Here is a 12,176-nt window from a genome sequence, read left to right as displayed (position 1 = left end):
ACATCTTATATCCGGCATGAAGCCTGATCCGAAGTTGAAGTGATGAGTCTAAATTTATATATTGATTTATATTATTTGTTTGTTTTGCTGCTCATCGGAATTGTAGGTCAGGGGTAATTTCCGTTTAAATAGTCAATCAGATTAACTGTCAAACTCTTTGAGATGTAATCAAACAAACATGAAACCGAAGTTCTACTGAATTAGTAGTACTTCATGTGACATGCACTTGTCTTACTTTTAGTTTGTGAATGTCAAACATGTCTAATGTTTATTTACAATATTCTTAGACGTTTGACAGTACCAATAATCATTGTATAATTATAAACAAGATTCGTCAGTGCAGGTCTGCAGCCTCACACATCTGAAGAAAATATTAATATTGTTATTTTGAAAATTATTTCTTGCACAATTTAGTACATTTTTTAGAGGTTGCCAACGTATGTATCTGTATAATTAATATTTTAAGAAATTTAGATTTATTTGTCTTTTCATATGAGTACGTAAGTATATAATTTGCTGTATATAAAATAATTATGAAACGCATTATGTGCAGAATCGACATAAAAATAAAAAATTGATGTAAAGTTAAACATATTAATTCGGCTTTGGACAAATACGTTAATTAAACGATAATTTATTTCTTTTTTCAAGATAAAAACATATTTTTCAAACAAGTAAATTAGATTCTTTCAAAAAGAAATTAAAACACAATCATTGAGTGATTTAATTACAAGAAATGTCTGAACTATATTTATCAATCATTTAAGACACATAATTTAGTCTAACAATCTATTTTTTTATTAAATTAGGATGTATTTATATACAAGAAATAAGATACTAAATCATACTAAAATAATTTAAATATATGCATTAAAGTATTTAAATAAATGTTAAAAAACCAAATTTGATAAACTAAAGTCAAAGGTTTCTTGGAAACGTGTATTAACGATTGCATCATAAGGACATTGACGAAGTTTATTATTAAATATTCACCAACAACGTTCCAACACACCAATAATACAACAAAAAATGAAAAATTTACAATATGTGTTTATCCATGCAAAATAATTAACCTTTAACTTACGTGGCTAAAAAATTATTACAATAAAAATAAAATTTAAAAAAAAAGTTTGTATATGAAGGGCAAGGAATATCTATGAAGCAAGTACACAATCATGAAGTTATTAATAGCAAAATATTTTTAGCCTTCTAACTTAAAAGTAGCAAAGTTTTATCTGTGAAGAACAGAGAAAAAAAGGAAAAATAAGAAGGAGCATATTGGTTATAAGAAAAAATATTTTTAAAACGAACTCTACAATCTATCTAAATTTACAACGAAGGTAATAACAAGATAATTTAAATTTGATCTTTCGCTTTTTCATTTGGTATAAATACGAAAGCAAACAAATAAAATTTCTTTTACGATCAATATAGCACTGTTTTAGAAGTGATACAAATAATATTCATTTATTATAACTAGATAGTAAAGGTATTATAAAGAAAAGATATACATATGATTCATACATATTGCTTTGCAAGATAAATACATAAGAATTCAAAATAAAGATATACGATCAAGATATTATATGAAATATAATTTTCCTTTATATTAAAATCTACGCCAAAATAAACAAAAATAAATCCCAATATTGCATATAGTATAATTTAAATACAATTAACACAAGCAATGAAGTTTTTTTTTAATTATCTAGAACATATCAGACGATTTTATAAATGAAAATTATACTAAAAAATCAACTATATTATATTTATATATGACCAATATGTACACGTTATTAAGTATAATAATTACTAATGGTAAAAAATCGAAAACAAATATTATATAAAAATTTTAAACGAATTAAGATTGACCTCGTATATTACATTTTTTTGGTTTATAGAATTCTAAAGAAGTTTCAATTATAAAACATTGTAGACTTTTGAAATCGAAGTTGGTAAAAAACAATTGTCACAAATATTAATTTGTTGTTTACAATCATATTGACCACACAAAATTAGAAATTATGACCAAAAAATTCTAAAAAGTAAAATCATTAATACTTTTATCATATTTATAAAAATATATTATTAATTTTAATGAAATAATAAAACAATTCAAATATCTATCGGTTAGATATTTGATACTCGCTCTTTTGTTGTATATAATACTTCCTAAATCCGTTAAGTAAAATATTTTTATATAATAATTAGATTTAAATTTAAGTATGAAGACGAAATATTATAAAAAAAGTTTATATACGAAAGAAAAAAATTCCAAATTCATTCAACTTATCGTAAAATTATAAATTCATTGGGGAAATCATTTTTTTAACGTATAATTAGACGCCTTAAAGAAATTTATTTCAAATTAACAATATAAAAACAGACCTATTCATTGTAAAATCGTTCAGTGACGTTAAAAAGAATTTTGTTTAGAAACAACATTTATGCTTAAATTTCAAAAATCCTTGGGAAATCCTACTTAAATACATTTTCCATATTATAATATAATAAGAAATAATAAGTAAATTTCCAATTATGAATAATTAAATGTAAACAATAGCACATACAATTTAATACAAGGTTGTTGTATATAAAACGGTTTCGAGATTTTGAAAAAAGCGTCGCATATTGCAAAAAAATAAAACCAAAAATACGGGGGGGGGAATAGAAATGCATATAAACACAATACAGTTAATAACATTTAAGAATTTATTATGAAATGCTATATTTATAAAAAATCTTATATACCGTAGTTACACGCAAACGGAATATATATTTCAAAATTTATATATTTAAGCAGAAAATTTTTTTAATTAATATAAGAGTAATAACATAAAACAAACATGATTAACACTAGCTTAATTTTAAAAAAAACCCACTATAAACATGTTAATAGAAAATATTTCTCAATTATAATACTATATAATATTTCACCTTGACGTTTTCAAAATTATTTACAAAATCTAAAAAAAAGTCTAAAGGTTAGAATTGGATATAAAAATATTAACATAATGGTAATACTTCGAGAAAACAAATTTGAACTTGGAAAAGAAATACCTAAATTATATTTATATATCGTTAGTCTCGAAAATTAAAATTATTTTTAAGAAATTAAATTTTTAGAATATAAAGAATTCATTTACACATATTTAAATAAAAAACAAAATTTTTTATTATTTAGCAAAAAAAAACAAAATATTATTAGTTTAAAAACTAAACTTAAAAATTCCTCTTATAAAATAAAAATTTTCATTCTTTGTCTTATAATTATCAGATATTTAAAATTTTTAGATTAAAAATTTGAATATAAACGTTATAGTCAATATTTTTGAAGAAAAATTGAAATTTAATTTTGATATTATATATTGTCTATAGTTTAAAAAAAGCGTTAGATTAAATCTAAGTATGAAAAGGTCAAGAAACATTTTTACTTCAATATAAATTTTTAATACACAAGGATTTATCTACAAGTAAAATAAACATAATGCCAATAAAAATCTTTGAAACAACTAATATTTTTCGAAATGCAATTTCAATACAGATAATTGAGGTTAATATTACAAAAAAAATTTTAAAAGAAAATTTATTTAAAGTAGTAGGATAACTTTTTTTTTAAAAAAAAAAAACATATTGGACTAAAACTCGTTTTGAAAATAAATATTTTCTTTTAGAAAAGTTAATAAAAACATTCAAACTAAACGTTCAAATTATTCTATATAAGTAAAAAAAAGAAACTTTTTATACAATTAAATTTTCACGACTAATAAATCTAGAAGTCTCAACCACTAAAACGAAAATAATATTTTTTGATCATTAAATTGAATTTTATATTTTCAAATTTTGCTCATAATAATACACATACGACTGATTAGAATAAGTAATAGTTTTAGAACATATAACGACATAATCTTTTTTAAAAATAATATATCAATCGAAAAATAACAATGCAATATATTACACCTACATTGTTAAACATGATGATATATTCAACCTACACGAGAAACATATGATTCAATAACGAAAAATTTATAAAAATATTAAAAATAATCTATTAAAGATTTTCATATATTTGTATTTCAAAAGAAACCGTATCATGGAGGGTTTTAGAAAATTGTAGATTAAAGTTATTAAATTACAATCATTATTCCATAAAGTTTTATAAATGATTTAAATCATACTTTTAGTAAAACAAAAAATACTATTTAACGCAAGGAAGCATTGGAGAGTTCTTCATATCTAAAAACTCATTTTTATATGAAAACTTAAGTTTTTAAAATTATTATAAAAACGTAGTATAAAACCCAATAATATCAAGAAAATTCATAAATAAAAATTTAAAGTCTCAAAGAAACATGAAGACATACGACGAAAATAAAATATAAACATCTATAGAGGAACACAACGAACGACATTTCATTCTGTTATCCTTTATTACAACAGTATTTTAAAATTTATGGTTATAATCTGTAAAAATATTATAAAAAAAAATTTATTTCAATGGGAACAATGATAAATATCTGAGAAATAAATCTAATAATGGCCAGAAAACATATTAAATACATTTCACATAATAAAATAATCAATATATATACAAATTGTAAATTTATACACAAAACTAGGCTGGAAATGAATTTCGTATTTCTTCATGTGAATTTTTCTAGTAAATATCATATATTCCAAGTATTTATTATTAATACTATAATTATAGTAAATATAAAATCAAAATAAATACAATATTAGTAAATTTATTGAAAAATATCTTACACTAACCGAAGAATAAAAAAATATAAATCAATAAGAGCTAAGGAGGGTTAATTAAAAGTATAAACAAACCCCAATGCAACTAATTAATAGATATTTATATAAATTTAAGGATAATATCATGAAAAAGCGTATAAATTAAAAAAACAATTTTTATCTTTAATAATGACAGAAAAAAGTTTAATTAAAATATTTTAATGCATAAACCCAATTTCATAAAAACATAGATGCGAAAGACGATTTCTAATAATTATAAAATAATATTTAATATAAATTTTAATTGATAAAAAAATATAATAATAAATTGATAGAATAAATTTTAATTATTAAAACAAAAAAAATTTTATGAGTTTTTTTGATATAAACATTTTGATTTTCGTAGAATGAAATCAATCTAATGATTTAATTTAAAATTAGAATTTTTTAATAATCCATGTATTATTTTATTATATAAAATTTCATTTTAACATAACACATTAAGTAAAACATTTTCATAGAGAATGTTAAGTTACCTTATAACTATCCGCAATTTTTTACGCAATAATTTTGAATATACAACATATCTGAATCGCAAAAATTTATCAATATTAACTGGTTATCAAATATATCAAACTAGTTCTTTTCATAATTGAAATTATATATAGATCAAGCAAGAACTAAATCTAACGGTTATAAAAAGAAATATAAAAGTATAAAAAACATATCTAGGGTATTATGATCATATAATCAAATAATTTTTTATAGGATGTATTTTTCAATTATCCAATATTTACACACCCTCTTATTTTAAAAATATTATATTTTCTACCATAGAAAATTGAATCCCAAAGAGAACATAAAAAATAGACACAATATCATTTGTAATTATAAAAGACTTCCTGAACAGTTGGGCAAATACATAGATAAATAAGATTGTACATTAGAAGAAGCCGCATCCCTTTGAAGCTCCTAAGTAGGCAGAAATATTCAATAAAAAATTCCAAAAAACAATTTTTTCCGAAATTTTTTTATTTTTAAAAAATAAATTAAATCATATAAATTTAGATAAATATAAATTACTTTCATTGGTCTATTTTAAAATCATATAATTATAGTAAAAAAAATAAATGTAATTAGTTATTCGTATTGTATTTCAAACAATCACTGGAATCTAGTCCGTAATGTTTCGAAAATATTACGTCATTTTACTTTCTTTGAATAATGATCTAATTTTATCATTCAAAGAGGTTATCATGAGCTTTCCTATAGAGTATATGCTCCTGTGTCTGTATATATGCGATAGTACAGCATTCGAGATTTAAGTTATTTGTAGAATATCTAACAATATTATTTTTTAGTGTAATACGAATATTTCCAGTAAGAAATATGTTAAAACACAAAAATGACTTTTTTTACAATAATATATATTACAAAATAAAGAAGTAATTATAACTTTTACAATATTTAATTAAATAAATTTATTCGCAGAATTACACCAAAAATACTTTAAGTTTTAATTATATTGTTAAAGTCGAACCTCTTATTAGATAAATGTATAACATGGCGAACACAAAATACGAAAGGTTAACAAGTGAGAGCCATGTTTAAGAGAACAATAAATTACTAAAAGAAGCTCGAAGAGTGAGACAATCATCATAATGCAAAAAGATGTACAAGATTTGACAACGAAATGGCGAAACAAGTAATTACTGAACTTCAAAATTTTATTATTGATAAAAATTTAATTAGTATGATAAATTGGAATGATATTATTGATGAAATTGATAAATTAGTTGTGAAGAGAAAGAGAATAAGAACAAGGAAAAAATAAGGTGTAGAGAACTAAAAGAAAAGGTAGAGGTATGAAAGAAAAATTAAAAAGAGAAAAAAAAAGAGATCTGACTAGGACTGTAGCAGTGCCAGGAAGAAACTTTCAATATCAAAGACGAGAAGGAAAACATTGTTTTATATGTGGAAGAAATATACATATAGCTAGAGGTTGTATGGAGCGTAAAGGAAGGCAGGAAGAGAATAATGAAATTAAAAGTGAAAAATATTTTGGCATTCGTGATTATAGTAAAGTGAAAATATTAAAAGGAAATGATTTTAAATTGAGACTACCAGTGGAGGTAGGAAGAAAGAACTCAAGAAACAGTTTTTATATAAAAAATACAAATCAAGATAAAAGAAGAAAAAATATTAATAAATATGAAGAATTGGAAGGAAAATTTCCTGAGGTATTAGGAAAAGACAAAGGGAAAATAAAATACTTTACCGGGAGAAAATGTTCTATCAAAACAAAACATTGAGTAAAAGTAGTTAAAAAGGAACAAAATATTCCTTATAAACTCCGAGAAAAGTTAGAAAAGTATATTAATTTATTAGAAAGTAGAGGTATTATCAGAAGGACAAAGAGCGAATGGAGAAGCCTAATAAAGCCCATAGAAAAACCAAATAGTGAAGTGAGATCGGTATTCGATTTGATGGCTTTAAACGAACTGGTTTAAAAAGATCCGTATGAATTGCCATTGATTAGAGACATTATTAGGGCAACGCAAGGTTCTAAAGTATTTATGGTTATAGACCTAAAGTAAGGATTCTATCATATAGAAATTGAAAAAGCTCAAAAACAGAAGAGAACTTTTGAGATAAATGTTAGAGTTTACAGATGAAATAGCATGGTAATGGGATTTAAAAATACTCCATATATTATGCAAAGAGTGATGAACGGGGTTTTAGATAAGTTATGAGGTATACATGGATGATATTATTATTCATGTAAGTGATAGTAATATACACGATAATTTATTAAAACAAATATTTCGAAAATTCTAAGAATATGGTTTAAAAGAAACTAAAAAAGATACAATATAAAGGAGAAGTAAAATTATTGTAGTAACAATTTACGGAGAAGAAATTAAACCAAAGGAAAATAAATTCCGAGTGACAAAAGAATACAGAAGGCCTAACAACATAAATGAGCTTAGAGAATTTGAGGGACGGGCAGGCTGATCAAGAAATTTTATTCCCCATTATGCTTATCGGTCAGCGTTTCTTACAGAAGCACTAAAAAAAGATGTATAATGGGAATGGTCCGAAGATATGGAAAGAGCTTTTATGATATCAAAGAGGGTTTAAAGATAATTAAAATTTTAAAAATAGTAGATAGAAAAAAAATGTGTAGAGTAAGAACAGATGCATACGATACGGGAATTGGAGCCATACTATTGCAAGAAGACAAAGAAGGAAGGTGGATTCAGATACAATGAGCATCAAAAATGATAACACCAACAGATAAAAAGTATACGATTAGTGAAAAAGAGATGTTGGCAGCCTTATTTGGAATAAAGAAAATCGAGTCAGATTTGGGTGGAAGTAAATTTCAATAAATGACAAATCATAAAGGACTGGCCATGATTAGAAACAAACCGTTTTTCAATAATTACATAATTAATAGATAGATATAATATATACAAGAGTATGATTCTACTATTGAATATGTAAAAGGCGAATGGATGACGTATGTGGATGCTCTTAGTAGAGATTTTAAAATAACGAAGTGAAAGAAAGCAGCGAAAGTAGAAACGGGCTAAAAATAGATGAAAAGGAAAGAAATAAAGCGCATGGTTAGAAGAGGAAAAAACTTTTGGAAGTTCTCAACAGGAGTAATTCATAAATACAACAGGAAGAAATAAGTGAGTACAGAAATTCGTAGAGTTCATGAGGAATTAAATCATCGAGGAGTTAAGGAAACACATTATAAGATTAAACAAAGATGGTACTGGTCCGGTATGAAGTACCAGATAACCACAACACTAAAAAATTGTGAAGTATGTAGCATTAATAATAGAAAAACGATGGGAGGTAGCAATTAAGTAACAATATTTAAGAAATTTAAAAAACTTTCTAACGTATTGGATATTTGGCAAATAGAAAGATACGTGCTATTAGGGATGGACTACTTAGAACAAGAATATGTGACGCAAAGATAGAAAATAATGATAGTGAAATTAGTCTAAAACTTTATAAAATGGATATTTGAGATAGATACCTAGATGAATATATTACGGAAAACATAAGGAATTTTTAGTAAGAATTTTGTAACTTGGTGTATAGAAAACGAAATTATGCAATGGAAAGTAGGTTTAGAAGCTCATAGGAGTAATTGAAGAATAGAACGATGTATTTGAACAATGAGGGAATCGATGATCATTAAAAAAGAAGGAAACCCAGAGGAAAAACTAGAACAAGCTGCAAGAACCTATAATAACACTCTACACACAGCGATTAAATGTACACCAATGGAAGCATGGAAAGAACAAGGAAAAGAAGTCTTAATTGAAAACAATAAAAAGAATGTGTATGCAAGTAAGTTTAAACAAAAGCATAGAGAAAAATTTGAAGTAGATCAGGCTGTGAGAATCGCAAGATAAAAAACTTGGGTAAATAGATGAAAAGTACAAAAGGAAGATTTACAAGTGTTGGTAAAATGATGGGAAAGTATGAGAATGATACTTTTATTGTAAGGACTGATAGCGGAAGATACATTAAAAAACGACATTATGACCTAGAAGATTATAAAAATGATTAATTAGAAGCTTTTAACGTAAGACTACCCGTTTGGGGGGGATGTTAAGGTTGAACTTTCCTAATAAATAAAAGTATAACATATAATCATTAATCTGAAAAAAAATAATTGAATTATAAAGATAGTTAGATAAATTTATCTTAAAATTTTCAATTTTTATTTATTTTAGTTACATATTGATAAAGTGATAAATTTTTTAAACAAAAGATTCATAAAGGTTTGAGGTCTAAAAGCTTACGTGTTAGGTTAAGGTAGGTTAAGGTAGGTTAGGGTAGGTAGGTAGGTAGTAGGTTAGTAGGTTAGGGTAGGTAGGTAGGTTAGGTAGGTAGGTTAGGTAGGTAGGTTAGGTAGGTAGGTAGGTAGGTAGGTTAGGTTAGGTAGTAGGTTAGGTAGGTTAGGTAGGTTAGGTAGGTAGGTTAGGTTAGGTAGGTTAGGTATAGTTAGGTAGGTTAGGTAGGTTAGGTAGGTGTTTAGGTTAGGTTAGGTAGGTAGGTTTAGGTAGGTTAGGTTAGGTAGGTTAGGTAGGTTAGGTAGGTAGGTAGGTTAGGTAGGTAGGTTAGGTAGGTTAGGTTAGGTTAGGTAGGTTAGGTAGGTAGGTTAGGTTAGTTAGGTTAGGTAGGTTAGGTTAGGTTTAGGTTAGGTTAGGTAGGTTAGGTTAGGTTAGGTTAGGTTAGGTTAGGTAGGGTAGGTAGGTAGTAGGTTAGGTAGGTTAGGTAGGTTAGGTAGGTAGGTAGGTTAGGTAGGTTAGGTAGGTAGGTTAGGTAGGTTAGTAGGTTTAGTAGGTTAGGTAGGTAGGTTAGGTTAGGTAGGTAGGTAGGTTAGGTAGTAGTAGGTAGGTTTAGTAGTTAGGTAGTAGGTAGGTAGGTTTAGGTAGTAGGTTTAGGTTAGGTAGTAGGTTAGGTAGGTTAGGTAGGTTAGTAGGTTAGGTAGTAGGTTAGGTAGGTTAGTTAGGTAGGTTAGGTAGGTAGGTAGGTAGGTTTTAGGTTAGGTAGGTAGGTAGGTAGGTAGGTTAGGTAGGTAGGTTAGGTAGGTAGGTAGGTTAGGTAGGTTAGGTAGGTTAGGTAGGTAGGTTAGGTAGTAGTAGGTAGGTAGGTTAGGTTAGGTAGGTAGGTTAGGTAGGTAGGTAGGTAGGTAGGTTAGTAGGTTAGGTAGGTAGGTTAGGTAGGTAGGTAGGTAGGTTAGGTTAGGTAGGTAGGTAGGTTAGGTAGGTGGTGTTAGGTAGTAGGTAGTAGGTTAGGTTAGGTTAGGTAGGTTAGGTAGGTAGGTAGGTTAGGTAGGTAGGTTAGGTAGGTTAGGTAGGTAGGTAGGTTAGGTTAGGTTAGGTTAGGTAGGTTAGGTAGGTTAGGTAGGTAGGTTAGGTAGGTAGGTTAGGTTAGGTAGGTTAGGTAGGTAGGTTAGGTAGGTTAGGTAGGTAGGTAGGTTAGGTAGGTAGGTAGGTTAGGTAGGTTAGGTTAGGTAGGTTAGGTAGGTAGGTAGGTTAGGTAGGTAGGTTAGGTTAGGTAGGTAGGTTAGGTAGGTTAGGTAGGTTAGGTAGGTAGGTAGGTTAGGTAGGTTAGGTAGGTAGGTAGGTAGGTAGGTAGGTTAGGTAGGTAGGTAGGTAGGTAGGTAGGTTAGGTTAGGTTAGGTAGGTTAGGTAGGTTAGGTAGGTTAGGTAGGTAGGTTAGGTAGGTTAGGTAGGTAGGTTAGGTAGGTAGGTTAGGTAGGTTAGGTAGGTAGGTTAGGTTAGGTAGGTTAGGTAGGTAGGTAGGTTAGGTTAGGTAGGTTAGGTAGGTAGGTAGGTAGGTAGGTTAGGTAGGTTAGGTAGGTTAGGTAGGTTAGGTAGGTAGGTTAGGTAGGTTAGGTAGGTAGGTTAGGTAGGTAGGTAGGTAGGTTAGGTAGGTAGGTTAGGTTAGGTAGGTTAGGTAGGTTAGGTAGGTAGGTTAGGTAGGTAGGTTAGGTTAGGTAGGTAGGTTAGGTAGGTTAGGTTAGGTAGGTAGGTTAGGTAGGTTAGGTAGGTTAGGTAGGTTAGGTAGGTTAGGTAGGTTAGGTAGGTAGGTAGGTTAGGTAGGTTAGGTAGGTTAGGTAGGTAGGTTAGGTAGGTAGGTAGGTTAGGTAGGTTAGGTTAGGTTAGGTTAGGTAGGTTAGGTAGGTAGGTTAGGTTAGGTAGGTAGGTTAGGTAGGTAGGTTAGGTAGGTTAGGTAGGTTAGGTAGGTTAGGTAGGTTAGGTAGGTAGGTAGGTTAGGTAGGTAGGTTAGGTAGGTTAGGTAGGTAGGTTAGGTAGGTAGGTTAGGTAGGTAGGTAGGTTAGGTAGGTAGGTTAGGTAGGTTAGGTAGGTTAGGTTAGGTAGGTTAGGTAGGTAGGTAGGTAGGTAGGTAGGTAGGTTAGGTAGGTAGGTAGGTTAGGTAGGTAGGTTAGGTAGGTAGGTAGGTTAGGTTAGGTAGGTAGGTTAGGTTAGGTAGGTAGGTAGGTAGGTAGGTTAGGTTAGGTAGGTAGGTAGGTAGGTTAGGTAGGTAGGTAGGTTAGGTAGGTTAGGTAGGTAGGTAGGTAGGTTAGGTAGGTAGGTAGGTTAGGTAGGTTAGGTAGGTAGGTTAGGTAGGTTAGGTAGGTAGGTAGGTAGGTGGTAGGTAGGTTAGGTAGGTAGGTTAGGTTAGGTAGGTTAGGTAGGTAGGTTAGGTAGGTTAGGTAGGTTAGGTAGGTAGGTTAGGTAGGTTAGGTAGGTAGGTAGGTTAGGTAGGTAGGTTAGGTAGGTTAGGTTAGGTAGGTTAGGTAGGTTAGGTAGGTAGGTAGGTAGGTAGGTTAGGTAGGTAGGTAGGTTAGGTAGGTAGGTAGGTAGGTTAGGTAGGTAGGTAGGTTAGGTAGGTTAGGT

The sequence above is a fragment of the Vairimorpha necatrix genome, chromosome 6 (assembly GCF_036630325.1).
Source record: "Vairimorpha necatrix chromosome 6, complete sequence".
Lineage (NCBI taxonomy): Eukaryota > Fungi > Microsporidia > Nosematidae > Vairimorpha > Vairimorpha necatrix.
Note: the sequence above shows the minus strand (reverse complement) of the source record.